The sequence below is a fragment of the Budorcas taxicolor genome, chromosome 6, assembly GCF_023091745.1.
Source record: "Budorcas taxicolor isolate Tak-1 chromosome 6, Takin1.1, whole genome shotgun sequence".
In the NCBI taxonomy this organism is placed as follows: Eukaryota; Metazoa; Chordata; class Mammalia; order Artiodactyla; family Bovidae; genus Budorcas; species Budorcas taxicolor.
This window is the reverse complement of record NC_068915.1, coordinates 116,500,149-116,515,684: the sequence shown is the minus strand read 5'-3', so window position 1 is coordinate 116,515,684 and position 15,536 is coordinate 116,500,149.

Genomic DNA, 15,536 nt, shown 5'->3' with positions numbered 1-15,536 from the left:
CCCGGCCGTCGGCTCTTTAGTTCACGGGCACCTTCACGGCTCCACGCGCTCCCCGGGGTCAGCGGGGACAGACCCACCCAGTCGCTGCCCTGGGGGTCAGGTGGGCAAGCGGAGAATGAGGAATGAATGGGAAACGCAGAGGTCGTCGGTGGGGGTGACCGCGGCAGGGGCGGGGGGTGGGCAGGGAGGCAGGGCTGCAGCTGCTTGTGGGGGTTCCTGGGGGCCTCTGCGGCCAGCAAGGTCCAGCCACTTCCTCACAGCGCCCTGCCCACCACTGCACACCATGCTGGCTCCCCACTCACCAGGCTTCCCGGCCTGGGGTGCCCGCTGTCCATGAAGGCCTGCTGGGTAGAGGGTCCTTGATGCCCGAGGGCCAGAGGCTGGCCCCTGCCCAGGGAGGGGCTGGCCCCGTACCCTGGCCAGGCTCTGCCCCTTCTTGAAGCACAGGCAAGCCCCTCAGCCTCTCCCAGCCGTGGGAGGTCACGGGCCAACGACCCACAGGCTCCTCTGAGCCCGGCAGACAGCCTCCTACCAGAGTCCCGCCCCACACCGTGGGCCAGGGCTACCAAGTGGGTTCTCCCCGCCGAGGAAGGGGGCGCCTCTCGCCCGAGCTCCGCGCCGGGCAGGCATCAAGGAACCGGAAACGCACGTCCGGCCACTCAGTGTCCCCGTGCTCCTGTGCCCTCCACCCAGTCCCCGGGTTGCGGCCCCTCCTCGCCATGAGGGCCCCGCCGTGGGCTGTCCTGGGGGTCCGTGGGCTTCCTAGAGGAGCGGGTGTGCCGGGGGGCCTCTATCCTGAAGGCAGCACCTGAAGCCCCGCCTGTCCCTGCCAGGAGGGTCTCGACATGCCCTGGGGCGGCCAAGCCCAGCCCGAGGGCTGCGGGGCCGGGCAGGTGAGGCCGGGTACCTGCCCTGACGTGCCCACCCCGCTCCCCACTCCAGGTGCTGGTGCACCCGCCTGCATGGAGCGTGATCTCATCCCCCCACCCTGCAGGGCGGGCTGCAAAGGGCCCACCCCACGCGAGGAGACTTGCCCACGGTCACGCCCCAGCCCTGCCCTGGCCACCCGCCCTCCTCCGCTTCCTGGGGGCCGGGCTCCAAGCCCACGTGTCCTCACACAGACAGCGACCACCAGGCCGGCCTGATAGGGGAGTCCAGGGTGGACACAGCGGGCAGCAGAGATGGGGCCCCCAGTGGTGCCAGGGCCGGCGAGTGGGGGGACCGGTCTTGTCTGGTCTGCGTCCTGGGCGGAGGGAGGCCGGGAGGGGGAGCCAGGAGGGCGAGCCGGGGGGGGGGGGGTGCCCAGGAGGGCGGGCATGCACAGTTGTTGTTGCTGCCCTGAGCCCTCTTGCCAAGCAGGAAGTGCCAGGGGCTCTCCCCGCGGGCTGCTGGCCAGGCCTCCCCGCACTTCTGGGAACCCCCTCCCCACAGGCTCGGGGAGCAGGAATGCGCCCTCACCCCGGCCCAGGCTTGTCTGGCCCCCCAGCGCCCCACCGGAGGCCTGACACACCCTCCCCAGCCGGGGACGGCCTGGGGAAGCAGCTTCCTGGAGGAAGTTGTCTTGGGCCTTGCTGGTGGCCCGACCAGGGAGAGGCCTGGGGCCAGGACATGCTGGGGGCTGCACTGGGGCTGGGCTGGGGCCAAGCTGGGGCAGGAGTGGGGACAGGGTGCCAGGGCCCAGGGCAGGGCTTCCCCAGCCGCCCCTCCGCCATGCGGGCCGTGGACCCCCTCAAACCTCGGCCCCTGGCTCCTGACCTCCACCTTCGGTTCTCAGAGGAACCCCCTCCCCGAGTGCTGCCCCCACAGCTGCACTTTCTGGGGAGCCTCGGGGTGGAGGGAGGGAGAGGCTTCTCAGCTGGTGCTGGTCAGGACGCTGACCCCCGGGCCGGGCCACACCAGACGCGGGCAGGGCCGCGGGGACCCTGCGGGGAGGCCCCGGGTGCCCAAGCCGGGCGTGGAGGGGCAGCAGCCGCAAGGTGGATACGAGGGGCTGGGGCCCCTGACTCCCACGGTCCTGGGTTAGGCGCAGAGTGGCGTGGCCCCGCTAGACCCGGACAGACCGTCTGTCCCACCTGCATCCAGCCTGCCCACTGGGACAAAGGCTCCTCCCGATGGAAGAGCAGCCTCAGGGTGGGCAGGCAGGGCCCCGTCGGCCAGAGCCTGTGGTGCACTCTGGGGCCCACCCGGCCTGGGGCCTGTGCTGGGGTCCTGGGTCGGGTCTGGGGGGCCAGCCCGCTGCCCCTTCCCCTCCTTGAGGGGCTGTGATGGGGAGGGGGGCCAGAGACCTGCGGCTCCCTTGCAGCCCCGAGGGGAACAGCAGAGGGAGGGTCAGAGAGGCTCCTTGGAGAAGGAGGGGGTCCCAGGGCCCGCCCAGCGCACACCTGCTCCGTGGGCTCCGCCAGCAGGGGCCACCGTCTCTGGCAGCTTCGCTGGGCAGGTCTCAGGCCCCGGACGCCTGGAGCCAGTGGTTTGTGGAGGCACCTGGGCTGCAGGTGGGGCTGGTACCACGCACCCAGACCCACCCTGGGCCACACACCCTCCCTGGGGGCCAAGATGCCCCTCGGATCTCCCAGGTGGGCTGCTTGGGGAAGAAGGGCCCCATCCCGCCAGGGAGGCTCCCCGGGGTGGGGGATGAGGCCTGGAGGATGAAGAAGCGGAAGGGAAGGGGTGCTCCGGGGGAGGAGGGGAGGATGAAGCTGGGGACTCCCATCCACCGCTCAGCAGGCCACCCTCCCCGGGGAGGACAGGGCCCCTCTGGCCGGGGGCAGCAGGCTGGGGCAGCTGTGACCCAGCGGGCTCAGAGCAGCCATCCGTGCGTGCGATGCCCTGGGCCCACGTCAGAGTGATCTGGTTTCATAACCAGCCTGGATTCCTCCCCAGCCAAGGAAGGAGCAGAAAAACCCAATATATTTTAATTATATCTTTGAGGGCCACGGGCGCAATCATTTCCAGATGGGGACCCCGCTGATGGCCGCTCCGTGCTGGGCCTGGGGTGGGGGGTGGGGCCAGGCCCCACTGGGGTGATGGTGGCCCCTGCCGCCCAGGGCTCACTGCCCGCTCCCCGCCCGACCGGGAGCAGCCGTCGTCAGCCATGACTTCGGTTCTGCAGACGGGGAGGCTGGGGCCTGGACCTTCTGGGCCACAAAGCCTGCCACAACAGCCAGTTACCTGAGCTGGGGGCCCTTCCAAGCTGTGAGGGCGGCTGGCCCAGGCCCTGGAGGGGGCGAGCAGGAGCCCGAGCATCAGGGCCGGGGGCCACTCACCAAGGGCCCGGATCAGGAGGGGCCTGGACCACGCTGCCCAGGAGAGGCCCGACTCCCAGACCCTGTCCGGCCCCCCCACCAGACAGGGATGCGCCCAGCAGGGGCTGGCCAAGGCCTGGGGTGGTCAGGACCTGGCTGGGGGCACTGATGGGCAGCTGGAGGCCCTGGTTTCCCCCCTACACACACACACACACACACAGACACAGACCCAGCCCCCAAGAGTAGTGCACGCCCAGGGTGGACCACAGATGAAGAAGGTCAGTGGGCAGTCAGCAGTCAGCAACGCGGCTTCCAAAGTCCGCCCCTGGGGAGGTGTGCCCGCGCAGCCTCTCTGGCTCTGCCCGCAGACGCAGCGCTCCTGTCTGCCTGGGACCCCCATCTGCCCTCTGGCACATCCCCACCCAGCTCAGCCCTGCTCGGAGGGCGGGGCAGCCACAGGCCCCCGTGTGGTGAGGCGGGGCTGGGCCAGACGGCAAGGGGCCTTGAGGGGCCGCAATCATGTCTGCCGCTGCGTCCACCTGGGGACCCCATCACCTCTGAGGAGGAGATGGCGGGAGGAGGGTGTGAGGGGCGACCCTGTGCCTCCGGGACGTTGGTGACGGCCAGGCTGGCCGGCGCCGGAAGGCGGGCCGGCCATCAAACCCAGGGGCCTGGAGCCAGTGCCGCAGGCCTTCCCTGCCCTGCCAGCGCCCGGCCTCAGTGGCCCGCCTGCCGGCAAGGTGGGCACCAAGCAGAGGGTCCCCTCTGGAGTGTCCAGGGCGCAGAGGGTTGGCGGCATCCCGGGGGACCCCGGCACCCTGGGCTTCTGCCTCGGCTTCCCCTGCTCCAGCTCCCGGGGGAGGCGCCGCCCTGACCCCCACTTTCTCCCCGCTAGCCTGGCCCGTCTCCTCACAAACCACCCCAAACCCCAGAGGGTGGGCTGGCTTGGCCCCGGCCAGGCTCCACTGCCCAGCAAGGAGGCCAGGGATTCAGGAAGACCACGTGAGGCTGCCCAGGAGACGCTGCCCGCCCTCTCAGTGACCCTGGGGTGACCTGGGGGAGCAGAGGCTGGCAGGGTTGAGGTGGGGGCCCCCGCCGCAGACGTGACATCATCTTTTGGCCTTGCGCCCGCCGGGAGCAGCAGCAGCGGGGTGGTGGGCGGTCCTCGGGTCCCACTGAGGCAGGCAAGGCGCTCCCCACCCCATGTGTGCCAGCCATTGGTCCCAACTCTGCTCCAGGCCCCTGGGTGGGGCCCGGATGCCAGGGCCAGAAGCCCCAGCCACGCAGAAACTCTCCCCTCCCAGCGTTTCCCTCCCCAGGGCCCCTCCGCTCCATCCCCAAGGCCACCAGGCCCAGGCAGATGCCCAGCCACCCTCTCCACGGGCGGGGGGATCGGGCAAAGCGCTCTCTCCCCTGGGACTCCCGCCACCTTCCTGGCGGCTCTGAACACCCCACTCGCCCCGTGTGGGGCTCCAGGATTCCGGGAGACACGCTTCCATTTCTGGGCTCATCCTCCAGGGACTCAGCCCTCCACCCACCGTACCGTGTGCCCACCAGCCGCTCCCGCCTCCTCGCCGGCAGTGTGCGCTCCGCCCCCTGCACCGGCCCCCCCCCGCGCCCCCACTGTGGCCTCGCGGACCCTGCTCCTCTGCCCGCCATACCCCACCTCGCCACGGGACCCAGCGTCCATCGAGGGCTTCCCGGGGCCCTCCATCCACGTGACAAACACCTGCTGACCGCACACTGCGCTGTCCCCGGGGCTGCAAGGAGCTGACACGACAGAGCGACTTTCACCTTCATCCTCTGACCTCGCACCACGGGGTCACAGGCACGGCTGGGGACCAGCGCTTCCGCCCTGGGGGAAGGCGGGTGGCGGGCTTCCCCAAGCAGATGGCAGGTGTCGGCTGAGACTTTGGGGGCCAAGACCAGGGGGAAAATGTGGTGAGAGCCAGTCCTGGGACGCATCCACACATGCGGGGAGAGCCGGGGACCCCGAGGAGGAAGTCGAGGGAGGCTCGCCTCGGAACGGCCGGGCCGGGTCAGGAAAGGCGACGCGTCCCTCTCTGTCGCGGGGCCTCGGGGCAGGCCTGAGCGAACCCCTCCGGCCTGGGCCTGCCTCAGGCCCACAGGGTGGGGGAACCTCACAGAAGGCTCCAGCCAGGATAAGGGGGGCACAGGCCCCCCCACACAGCCCTGTAGCCTGGGGTTCCGGGAAGGCCGGGTCGGGACAGGCCTCGGCAGGATGGAGGTAGCGGCAGGCGCGGGCTGAGCGTCTCGAGAGCGCCCCCCCACCCGCTCCGCCCACCCCGGGGGCTCGAGGGCCAGCACGTCCACCCACAGCCTGCTACCCCTGCGCTGCAGGCGTCCGGCCTCTGCCCGCTCTGCCACTGCCGCCCGGCTCCAGCCAGGCCGTGAGAGAGAGAGTCGGTTTGAAGGTGTCCCTCCCAGATGGATTGTGAGGGGGCTGGCTGAGGACGGCTGCCTCCTCCCCTCCCCTTGGGAGCACTCGGAGGCCCAGGGGAGGGCTGGACACCTGGGGTCCCCACCCCCCACTGCCCAGGGCGCACCTGGGCCGGGGCCGCCCGTCCTGTGACCACGGGGCACCCTGGGGGCTGCAGAGTGGACACGTGCTGGACCGGGGTCAGGCAGGGCGGGCAGGCTCTTCTCGGCCTCCCTGACTCCCAGCCCGCACGAGATGGAGCCAGAAAAAGAGGCCGGGACCAAGGAGGCCGATCCCAAAACACACCTCTGCCAGAGCGGGGACTGAGTGCAGAGCGACCGGGAGTCCTGGGATGGGAAGCGGGGTCCTGGCGAGACTGGGCTGCTGTACCCCAGCCCCGTGTCCCCCCTGGAGCACGGGAAGGGGGATCAGGAGGGCTGCCCCCACCCTCACACGTCCCCCAGGCAAAGGGGTCTCCCTGAGGAGAAGGGGTCACACACAGGAGTCCCCCCCGCTGGCAGGCCTTCCAGGGATCCCCGAGCTGTGGAGCCCGCCCCACCAGCCTTTTCACCTGCAGGCCGCCCAAGGCCCTCGGTGCCCACCCTCCTGGCCCCGGGGCACCCCCCAGCCCTTTCCCAGGCAGAGATAACCTGTTGGAGCCATACATGAACTTCCCCGCCCAAGGCCCTGATTAGCAGCAAATCCCAGGAAGTCCCCGCCCCATCCTGAAACCCCATCTGACCGGGCTCAGCCCAGGCGGAGATCCCACCCATCCGGGGCAGGCCCAGAGGGAACGGTGCCCACTGCAGGGGTGGGGTGCCTGCAGGGCCCACGGCACCCCCACTCTGAGTTGGCTCTGGAAAAGCAAAAGCTTCCCTGGGGGCACCCGCTAACTGGAGACCAAAGGGGGATCCCAGGTCCTGGTGTGGCTGGAGCAGTGCCCCACAGGTGCCCAGTGGTGAGAGGTCAGTGCCCCACAGGTGCCCAGTGGTGAGGGTCAGCGCCCTACAGGTGCCCAGTGGTGAGGGTCAGTGCCCCGTAAGTGCCAGTGGTGAGGGTCAGCACCCTACAGGCGCCCAGTGGTGAGAGGTCAGTGCCCCGTAGGTGCCCAGTGGTGAGAGGTCAGTGCCAGTGGTGAGGGTCAGTGCCCTACAAGGGCCCGGTGGTGAGAGATCAGTGCCCCGTAGGTGCCCAGTGGTGAGAGATCAGTGCCCCACAGGTGTCCAGTGGTGAGGGTCAGCGCCTTACAGGCGCCCAGTGGTGAGAGGTCAGTGCCAGTGGTGAGGGTCAGTGCCCTACAAGGGCCCAGTGGTGAGAGGTCAGCTCCCCATAGGTGCCCAGTGGTGAGAGGTCAGTGCCCCATAAGTGCCAGTGGTGAGGGTCAGTGCCCCACAGGTGCCCAGTGGTGAGGGTCAGCACCCCACAGGTGCCCAGTGGTGAGGGTCAGCGCCCTACAGGTGCCCAGTGGTGAGAGGTCAGTGCGCTGTAGGTGCCCAGTGGTGAGAGGTTAGTGCCAGTGGTGAGGGTCAGTGCCCTACAAGGGCCCGGTGGTGAGAGGTCAGCGCCCCATAGGTGCCCAGTGGTGAGAGGTCAGCGCCTCATAGGTGCCCAGTGGAGAGGGTTAGCGCCCCACAGTTGCCTGGTGGTGAGAGGTCAGTGCCCCATAAGTGCCCAGTGGTGATGGTCAGTGCCCCATAAGTGCCCAGTGGTGAGGGTCAGCGCCCCACAGGGGCCCAGTGGTGAGGGTCAGCGCCCCACAGGGGCCCAGTGGTGAGAGGCCAGTGCCCCGTAAGTGCCCAGTGGTGAGGGTCAGCACCCCACAGGTGCCCAGTGGTAAGGGTCTGTGCCCCACAGGTGCCCAGTGGTGAGGGTTAGCGCCCTGTAGGTGCCCAGTGGTGAGAGGTCAGTGCCCCACAGGTGCCCAGTGGTGAGGGTCAGCGCCCCATAAGGGCCAGTGGTGAGGGTCAGCGCCCCACAGGTGCCCGGTGGTGAGGGTTAGTGCCCCGTAGGTGCCCGGTGGTGAGGGTTAGTGCCCCGTAGGTGCCCAGTGGTGAGAGGTCAGCACCCCGTAGGTGCCCAGTGGTGAGAGGTCAGCGCCCCACAGGTGCCCAGTGGTGAGGGTCAGCGCCCCACAGGTGCCTGGTGGTGAGGGCAGCACCCCACAGGTGCCTGGTGGTGAGGGGCAGGGAAGACGCTGATTCATGGTTTTCTGTGCCCCCTCTGTCCTGGTGCCCTCCCAGGGTCCCTCCCCAGGCTGGACTCCTCCTTTGAAGTGGTGCAGGGCTATGCAGAGAGAGCGTAGGGCCTTGAAGGCAGAGCCCGCCTCCCTGGAGGTGGGACAGAGACCAGCACCCCCAGGAGGCCGCGAGGAGGGCGAGGAGACACTGGGAGCATCCGAAAGGTCAGCGGGGTCTCGTGGACCGACCCCTCTGGCCTTCGCCAAGTGAGGGGCCCTCCACCCACACCGGCCAGCTCCCTGGGCCCTGTGACAGCACCCCCGGCTCCTAGCGGAGCTCAGACTGTGGGGTTGGAAGAGGGCTAGGGGCAAGCGGGCCAGGGCAGCCCCCACCTGGGGCCTTCTGCTGCGGGCCCTAAGCTGGGCGTCCTGGCTGCAGTCGCCCTCAGGAGGGTGCCGGGGGTACCTGGGCACTGGAAGCTCCACGGCACGGGAGGGTGGGCAGGGTCAGACCCCCAGAACTCAGCGGGGGGCTTTGAGCCTGGCCAGGGGGCACAGGGCCGGAGGGGGTTCGCAGTGACCGCAGGGCGTGGCGGGAGTGGCCCTCTGTTGGCCGGGGGGATGTGTGGGGCGCCAACGGGCAGATGACTTAATCACAGGCTGTCTTTGTCCCTGGGCGTCCGCCCCCCCGCCTGGGTCCTCCGCCCGCCGCACGCCCCCACCCCCACCCGGCTCCTAGCAACCTTCAGTGGAGCGTGGGCAAATGCGGGGGGCTGGGGGCTCGCCGCCACGGGCCTGGGAACAGCCCAGGGGTGGCCGGGGGGTGCGGCCAGGGCGGATCCGTCCCAGGCTGGGCCTGGGGGCCACCCGCCCGGCCTGGCCCGTGCCAGCCCCCGGGGAGGGCGTCCTGGGAGCGGCTCTGGGCTGGCACCCTGGCAGAGGAGGCGCCAGGGCTGGGGGACTTTGTGTGCTATGCCCCTCGCTTCCCGGGCCCCCACCCGGCCGGTCCTGTCACACTCTTAGAAAGCGAGACAAAGGCCCGGGAGGCCCCAGGAGGGCTGGGACACAGGCAGGAGATGGAGTTTTAATGACTGACTGTAACGGCGGGGCCAGAGGCAGCCGCTTAACCCCGTCGGGCCCTCGCCCGGGGCTGCCCACGCCACCAGGCCCCGCCACGGACCCCAACAGGCTGGGAAGGAAGGGCAAACTCTCTCCTCCAAAGAGACCCAGGTCTTGGATGCCCCCAGCCTGGGCAGCCCACGTCCAGTCCCCCGCCCGCAGCGCTGGGTGAGACGGAGGCCCCGGACAGCCCCAGACACCTGCCTGCAGCACCCTGCCCCTGTCCACCCAGGGCTGTGGACGGTCCTCCCTGCTGCCTGGCCTGCAACCCTGCCCACCAAGTGTCACCTGCAGAGGGGGGACCACCCCCTCCTACACAAAGCCCCCACGGCACACCCGGGCAGAGGGAAACCGGAGCCCTTGAGGACCCAAGAAACAGTGTGAGCCAGTCGGAAGGCCAGGGGCCGCCTCCCTCTGCACAGTTCAGTGGCCTTTTCACCACCTTGCTCCGTCTCTCCAAGATGGGCACACCCTAGGGGGCAGGCTGGGTGTGGGTGGGTGTCTCTCACGCTCCTCGGTGAGCGATGGATGGGGTCCCAGGGCACCTTGAGCATCCTGCATGTGGTCCTGCCCAGTGGGGCCTGGCGTTTGGCAAAGGAGCCGCCCACGTCTGCCAGGGGCTCGGCCACTGAATGGACCACGGGGGCCAGGTGGATGCAAGGAAGCTAGCGAGGGGCCCTTGCGATGGCCCAGGGGTGTGGAGAGGAGGCCGAGGTCCATCCAGGGGTGCCCTGGTGTTTACAGGGTGACCAGACACAAGGAGAACTCCGGGGGTGGGCCTGAGAGCAGGGCTGGGGGCTGGGCGGGGGCTGGAACCAGGAGCCAGCATGACCCTTGCAGTCTCGGCACTAACCAGGGTGTCCATCACAGTGCGGACGTGCAGGGAGCACGCCGTCTGTGTCCGCGTTCCTGTGCGTCCCCGCATCCCCATGTCCCCAGTGTCCCATCCAAGTTCCTCCGTGCTCATGCTTGGTGCGTGCCTGCAGGCCTGCGTGTGCTGACCCAGAGCAGGGCCTGGGCCTACAAATGCCCACGGACACGCATGTGGCCGCCATGTCCACGTCCACGGGCAGCAGGCCCCTCTACGAGGACTGGCCACAGCCCGGGGCCTCCACGGGAGCCCCCCCGAGTCCTGCCCACGATAGCATGCCCCCTGCCTGGGGTCCTGAGCTTCAGCCTCTCTCCAGGGACCCCAGTGCCTCTTGGAGAAGGCCTGGCCCCAAATGGGCACCCTCACCCCGTCGTCCTCCGGCTGGGGGTCCGTGGGTGGGCAAGGCACCCCCATCCCGTCCTCCTCGGGCTGGGGGTCCCAGGGTGGGAAAAGCAGCCCGCACACACCGGCCATTTCAATGAGTAAAGCCACGTCCTGGCCGCAAGCCCGCCCTGGACCTGGAAGCCTCCAAGCAGGACGTCGTTACCGGGATGTGATCAAGGCCCGCTCCTCCAGGCGGGCGGTGCTCCCGGGGGAACCTGACGTCCGGCTGACGGGATGGGGCTGTCAGGGCTGGCCACTGGGCGGTGGCCGCGGGCCGCCGGGGCGCCAGCGGGCGGCCTGTTTCCACCCGGGGTTCCGCGGGGTTTCCAGCCGTCCTCACTGGGAAGGCGCCGGGGCCGGGCGGGAGGGCGTGCGCGCGGCCGCCGGCGGGGGGGCCGGCATAAATGGCCCCAGTCATGCGGCCGCGGCGAGTGCGCGGCGGCGAAGCTATAAATTACCCGGCCGGGCCGCGCCAGCGCGCGGGAGGGGCAGGGGGGCGCGGCGCTCCGTAAATCGGCCCTTTCACCACTGGAGGCCGCGCACGAAAGAAAAACTTTGTTTTATTAAAGCAACATCAGGGCTGTGGCCGGGCGGCCGCGAGGCGCCGGCAGCCAGCCTGGGCACCGGGCGGGCGGGGGGCTCCGCCGCACCCGGGCCGGGAGAAAGGCCCCTTCAAGAGGGACCGGCCCTTAGCCCGGGGGCACGCAGCGGCCTCGCCAGAGCCCCTCAGAGCCTGAGACACGGCAAGGTCCCCGCGGCTCCCAGAGGGCGTGGGGGTCTGCGCCCAGAGCCGAGCAAGGAGACTCCTGCCCTGGGCCGCACGGGCCGACCCCTCTGCCCCTCAGAGCAGCGGCACCCGGGGCCACAACCTCGGGCTGCGCTCAGGGGTCCCCCACTCCAGCCAGCCTCCACCCACTCCTGGATGCTCCAGCTCTGGGGAGAGAGCCGCAGAGTGGCCTGGGATAATATTTAGACGGTTTAAGTGGAAGTGAGCGGGCTCATCTCCATTCCCTGCAGACCCAGGCTTGCTGGGCGAGAGGCGACCCTGGAGTGGTGGGTGGGCTGCTTCCACGAGTCACCCCTCCAGGGTGGCCCTTCACGGCCTCTAGCCCTGCAGCCCCAGCTGCCTGACCCGGCAGGGGCTCCCTGAGCGGGGTCCTGGGCCCCCCAGCTCCTCCAGAGCGCCCCCTCCTCACTCCGAGCCCCGTAAAGGTGCAGTGGGCATCGCAGCTGGAGCTCCCACGTTGCCTGCACGCTGCCGGGTGACAGCTGCCCACAGGACAGCACCTGGCTCGTCTCTGGTGCAGGGCGAAGTCTGCTCTGGGCTTTCCAGGCACCTCAGCTGGACACAGGGCCTGGTGGGCTTCCTTGTGAGCTGCCGCCCCCTTCGCTCCAGAATGCCCATCAGACTGGCCCAGGGCTGTCACCAGCCCAGGTCCCGTCCGGCCCCCCGCCCCCTTCAGTCCTGGGAGCCAGTGCCTTCCTGACCCCAGCCCCGCGCTCAGGTGACTGCAGGTTCTCAGGGGCACAAAGAGCTGGAAGAAGGTGCCCTGCTGGGACCCAGACTTGCGCCCAGGCAGCTCCTTGTCTCTGGGGGCCCTGGCAAAGCTCCAGGGAAAAGCAGAGTCCCCAAGCCCACCTGCCAGGCTTGGTTCACATTGCCCCTCCTCGCAGCCTCACACCCAGCACAGAGCACGCCCCCTGGAACTGACCAGGCTGAAATGGGGTCACCAAGGCTCAGACCAACCACAGCCATCCTCTGGGTCCTGCCCCCCTGCCATCCTTCTGAGCGGCGGCAGAGGGGAGGTCCCTCGCAGTCATGCCCCACAGGGGGCCTGGGCGGGGTCCTCACAGTGTGGCCTCTGGGGTCCAGGCCTAGGTCAGCGGGGCAGTCTGAGCGAGCACCTGTGTGTCGGGCTCACTCAGGTGTCACCTGTCCTCTCTGGGGATCTGGAAGCCGGGTGGGGGGTGGTTCCCAGCTGGAGAAACGGGCTCCCTGGGGTTTACACAGCCCTTTGCAGATGGCAACCCCATGGGGCGTCTCATCACACCTGCCCTGCACCTTAGAGTGGGGTCCCAAGAATGGGACGGGCTGGGGTGGGGCCAGCCTCTCAGTGACGACAGGCCACAGCGTGTGAAAAAAGACCCCCTGTGAGGGCGAGGGTGTGGGGGCAGCGAGGGCTCGGGGAGGGCCGTGGGGCCATGGACGAGGAGCAGGCGCTGGCCTGAGGGCCTCAGGAGCAGCGGGGCTCGAGACACAGGGCTCCAAGAGCCCCGGCCGCAGGGGACTGCGGGGTCTTGACGCAGAGAAGCCGGGAGCCAACTGCCAAGACAGGGACACCGAGCAGGGCCTGTGGGGCCCCCAGGCCTCTGATGACAAGAACCGGCCTCCACTCAGCCTCCAGGCCCCTTTCCTGAGGTCCAGTGGGCAGGTCCCAGCAGTCCATTAGGGGAGGGAGAGGCCGTGAGACCAGGAAGACACAAACAGGCGAAAGCAGACGTGGGGAGAGAGCCTGTCTCCCCACCAGCAGGTCCACGCAACGACATCTGTGAGCTGTTCCGCAGACACTGGAACCCTCTCCAGATGGAGAAGTTCACGTTTAACCGTGCTGAGCTGCCCACAGGCATATAGACCCCACGAGCTAGATGTCAGGGTTGACGATGCTGACACCTACGCACCCCGCCACCGACCCAGCAGAAAAGCATCCCCCCGCTGACTGCGTCCTCTCGGCACGATCCCTGTAAAGCTTCTCAGCACCACTCCCAGGCTGGAACGCTTGGTTTTGGGGGCATCGGCCTGCTGCGGCCCCCTTCACCTGGCAAAGGCATAAAGCTGTCCTGTTCTACTTCAACCAGAACTCTTGTCAACGAGATTGGATTCGGCATCCCAGTGTGCAGAGGAGCGGAGCTTTGGGCATCAGCAGAGGGCAGAGCCTGGGCCAGGGCAAGTGCCAGGAGGGTGCCAGGGAAAGGGCCTGGGTGGTGGCTCTAACCCCCGGGCATCCAGCCCCCAGCTGGCCACCCACGAGATGAAAGGCCCTGCCCGTGCAGGCCCCACAGTGCCCTTTGAAGGCTGTGGGAATGCCCACAGGGCAGTCAGGTGCCAGGCGCTGGGAGGGGAACTGCTGGTGCCGTGGTTGGGGCCTGGCCACCCTCCCGCGGCCACACTATGGCACTCCTGTCCTGCCTGCTGTGACAGCGGGCAGCGGGGTCAGGCGGTACCACCCTCCTCAAACCCCCACCAGAGCCTCAGTCTCCCCGATCAGGACTGCCCAGAGAGACACAGCCCTGCAGGGCTGGCTTTGCCGGCCCCGAGGGCCCCAGAGCAGGCCCTCCAGGCAGGCCGGCTCCTCTCTAACCTCTGCGCTCAGGGCCACGGTCCAAGGACCGGTCTGGGGCCACTCCCACCCACACCACCTTAGTGGTCAGCACACGCTCCAGCCACAAAGGGGGAACGGGTGCTAGACCGGTCCTGCCCTGTCTGCAAGACCCGCACGTGACCCAGGAGGGCATGCCCACCGTGCGCCGCCTCGCTGCTCCGACCCCTCCCCCACCCCCGACGGTCAGAACCCCCGAGCCCGACTGCCACCAGCCGCCGCGGGGGCAGGCGCCAAGTACCTGTGGGAAGGCGCGGGCCCTGTTGCTCCCCAGGGCTGCGCAGGGGCTGGAATGTTTGCACTCGCTGTTTGCCTGGGGGCAGGGCGGGATGGGGCGGGGAGGGGTGCTGCCCGCGGCCCCTCCGCTCGCCTGGCCTGGGGGCCCAGGCCCAGCTGAGTCCACAGCTCACGGGTCAGCTGGGGAGGAGGCGGGACCCTCTGGCTGAGATGGGGAATCCCAGGGCGGCTACGATACAACAGCGTCCCCTTGCCTTGACCTGTCCCCTCGCCACGTCCAGGCCCCTTCCGTGCGCCCGTGGGCGGACCGGGAGACCCCAGCCCGCAGAGGACCTCCGCCGGCTCCTCCCCGCCGCCCCGCACCCCCCCAAGCCCGGGGCTTCCCAGCCCGGCTCGGAGATTATGCAAATCCCCGGCGGCTCCTTAATTAAATCCCTAACGAGGCGCTGGGGCCGGGCCAGGGGCGGCGCTGAAAGCCGGGGTCACGCTCCGGAGGGGCCCGGCCCGTCTGCGACGGGAGGCCCCTGCGCCCCGCCCGGGGCCTGGGAACCGCCGCGCCGCCGGAGGGGGCGTACCGGCCGGGCCCGCCGCGGCCTCCTCGGGATGGCGCTTCTCCCCCGGGGGCGCGGGCGCACCTGCGGCCCGTCGTCCCGGGGCCGCCGGGGTCGGGGGCGGGGCGGCCGGGGCAGCGGCCCCCTCGCCCCCCTTTCAGACGCCTGTTGTTGGGCCAACAGCCGGGGCCGCGGCCGCCTGAAAGGCCCGGATTAGCGAACATTAGCGGCCCTTTGAGCGGCGCCCGGGGCGCCCTTTCCGCCGGCCCGCCCCCGCGCAGGCCGGACAGGGGCCGGGGAGGGGCGGGGGGACCGGGGCCGGGGAGTGGGGGAAGGGCGGGACCCCTCGCCGCGGGACCCCGCCGTCTGCCTTTCCTCACCCCTCCCGCCCCGGGGTCCGGCCTCAGGGCTCCGGCCCGCTTGGGAGCCGAGGGGACGCCTGGCAGGAGGTGGCCCTGGGTGCCCACCCCGCAGAGCCCTCCCTCCTGCCCGGCTTCCGAGGGTCAACGGGGAGAGCCCCGGACCCCTTCCGGCCAAAGCAAAGCCTCCGAGGGGCGGAAAGGCCACGCGGCCTGGCCGAGGGTCCCACAGCTCCTGGAATTCCTGCCGGCCAGCCCACGCCTCCCTCCCGCCTTGAGCTCCCCCCAGGCCGGCATGGCCTTCTCTCTGCTGTCTGCGCTCCCGGCTGGTGGCTCCTGGCCCCCAGATCACGCGGGAGGGAGATTATCACCTCTCTCGGGGGGCTCTGCCTTCTCCCTGGAAACAGCTCCTGGGCCCCGAGGTCAGTGACTCTTGAGGGGTTCCCGGAGAAGACAGGAGGCGGCGGGGTGCAGAAGAACCAGGGAGGACACAGGGGCTGAGCGCCAGACCACCGGGACGCCTGACTCAGCTTACATCACGGGAGGCGCTGCTGTTACCCCGCTTCGCAGAGGGGGACACTGAAGTGTGGGGTGGGGTCACACCATAAGGGGCCGGGTCACACCGTAAGGGGCCCTGGCCCCCGCCTCCCTCACCCAGGGTCTCCTCCTCACCCTCCCCCAGCCCCCTGCCTGGCCGGGAGGCCTCCTGGGGTGGGGGGCTCCTGACACCCCTGGTGCCGTCTGGGCTGAGCCTCCTCTCTCAGGGTGTCAGCTACTGAT